Genomic DNA, 2,934 nt, shown 5'->3' with positions numbered 1-2,934 from the left:
CTGCTCCTAACCCTCCCCAGCCCTCCTGCTTGGCCACACAAACACAAGACTAGACAGAGAAAATCCTGGTATGTGCAGGGATCACACCAGGGATCCATGAGAGCTCCTCAGGAAAACCAGGAGATGTGGCCCTGTGAGCCTGCAGGGAGCCCTGAGGAAGCTGAGGCTTGTTTTCCAAACACACATCCCCAAAGTATCCCACTCGTGCTTTCCCAAGCTCTTGAAGTACCTGGCTGGGTCAAAGCACTTGCAGCTTCCTAGGGAATTCTTCTGTGGTACCTCCATATACCCTTTAATGACTCCAGCTGCCTGGCTTTAGCTTTGGACAGCAGGACCAGTATTTGATAAGAGAGAGGAATCAGGAAGGAATGAGGAATTCAGGAGCAGGGGGCTGGCACAGGGAAGATTTGGGCCACCAGCATCTAATGCCTGGCACAGGTGGGGTCTGACAGTGATGGATGGGCCCAGCACCCAAACCTCATCTCAGGGTGGGATGGAGTCAGGTTTCCCACCAAGCCAGAGATAAGCTCGAGTTTAGCTTTGTGGTGTCCCAAAAAATCCTCACTTGAGAGGCTTTTATTTATCTGAAACTGAAGGCAACTCAGTTTTAAACCTGGGAGAAGACTCTAAACCAAGCACTGCATAAAAACTAAAATGTTAACTGGCTCGTTCCCTCGGGATGAAAATGCACTGCAGTGAGAAAAACACTTCCAAAAGCCCCAGTCTGACTGTCAGCACAGCATCAGAACAAACAGAAAAATCCACCACCCCCAGATCTCCAAGGTCCCCAACCAAACACAGGCACCAACTGCTCTGCAGAGCACTCAACCATTTGCACATCACTTTATTTGCCAGACAAGACACGAATCCATCTCCCTAACAACAAAAATAACATTTCTTTGAGACAAAGAGAATGAGGGAAAACAAACACAGGATTAGTAAAGTAGCCACTGAGCTGTAAATATATTGAAGCCTCTTCACCATCCATACAAGCCATTTAAAAAACAAAAAAAGCCCAAAAAACCCAAAACACCCACCATTCTGCAGGTTTAGAGCATGGACTGCGGTTAGCTGTCATATTTGGGTAAGGACTCAATGACAAAAATCAATAATATCAAAGAAGTTACACAGAATAATAAAATGTAGGTGTGTAAAACACAGGCAGAATCAGCTCAGCAGGGCTGTGGTACTTTGTAAACTTCAAGCAGCCCCTAAGCAGGGTCTGGTTCCTACATGAAAGGTTAATGTTTTAAAAAGTGGCGAGCCAACAAATATCCAACAAATCCTGGTGGAGCTCGCCCAGCGAGGTTGTTTTCAGGGAAACCTGTGGAGTTTATTTTTGCAGTGTCTGAAGCCATCTCGTGTTCTGTTTTGTTACCATTTTCTAAAACCAAGGAACATTAACTAGAGACTTCCCAGGAGATCAGGGACATGCTCTGTGCTTTCCTCCAGGAATTTCCAGTGAGACATGGAAGTGAATTGGAGGAAAACACAGGGAAAGGCAAATCCAGGGGAATGGGAGCACCGAGGGCAGCTGCTACAGATCTGAAAGGAATATCCCAACACCACCCTACAAATGCCCGTCTCCTCCTGTGGGTTTGCCAAAAAAAAAAACATGTTTTCAGAAGGGATTTAACTAATTAATGCTCCTTCTCATTACATGATCTGTGGAGCAGCCACAGACACCTGAATCAGAGAGAAAAGTGATGCTGAGCTCAGCTCAGTCCCTGCCTTCACAGGCTCTTGGAAATTAGAACTTTCCTAATTCATTTTTCTAATTAATGCCTCTAATTCAGTTTTCTAATCAATTGTTTTAATTAATCATGAGCAGTGCGATTTCCACTTTAGCCAGCATGTAGCTACCTTTCTTCTCAAACTCATATTGTTGTAGTTTGATTGGAAAATTGCTGAAATTTGAAGTTTTGCTGAACTAACCCTGATGAGGCTGAGAACTGGACACCTAAAATGCAGATTTTGTATCCCTCCAAGGAAATGCTGCAGAAAGCAGAAGGTAAAGAGCCTAACAAAGATAATCAGCACGTGCTATGAACTCCCTGTCTGGGAAAAATACACTAAAAATACCGAAAAATGTGGATTAATTAGCATGAGAACTGAGAAATCAATAACCAGCAGAGGCTAGAACACTAATTAATAAAGAGAATTATGTAAATTAGAACCAATGAACATTGCAGGATCATAACACACATTCCCCAATATTTAAGGTTTTAAGTTGGAAATCATCATCTCCCTTCCCATTTTTTCATTTCATGAAGATTGCTCACCAAGTCCCTATTTGGGACTTTTCCCAAATTTTGAGTCTTATCCCTAAAAGGCTCAAGCTCCCACCACCTTCCACCAGGAGCTCATCACATTTCTGCAGCACTGGAATATACACTGGGCGACACAGGAGAACTGGGATTCAAGTTTGATCTTAATTTTGATGGCCAAAAGCATCTCATTTACATATTTATATATAAATATACATTAATATAACATTTCTATATCAGCTGTGGGAGGTAAAATCCCATGGGATCATTTCAGGCCTCAGAGGGGAGATGGGGAGTGGGCACAACACTGAAAAGGAGCAAAGGAGAGCACAATTCTTATGAATTTGTTTCCTTGGAAAACTCTGGGCATTTGCAAGGAGAGAAAACTCTGGAAAACTGAGTAAGTGCCAAAAAATGCAATCAGGAACAAGCAGGGTTTTTTTGTCTTCTTTTTCAAGGGAGCAGAGAAGAAGAAGGGGAAAAGGGTGAGAGGGGAAAATACCCCAAGAAAATGAGTTCCACATGTTCAAGAGATTATTCATTTAGCCAATGTAACTTGACTAAGGTTATTCTCCTGACAATGTGTATGGCAAAAAAAAAGAAAGTCATGCTACCAAACCCTTAAAATACAAAGCAGATGGGCTTCTCAATGGCATTGGATTTCTTT

The sequence above is a fragment of the Geospiza fortis genome, unplaced genomic scaffold, assembly GCF_000277835.1.
Source record: "Geospiza fortis unplaced genomic scaffold, GeoFor_1.0 scaffold396, whole genome shotgun sequence".
Classification (NCBI taxonomy): domain Eukaryota; kingdom Metazoa; phylum Chordata; class Aves; order Passeriformes; family Thraupidae; genus Geospiza; species Geospiza fortis.
Note: the sequence above shows the minus strand (reverse complement) of the source record.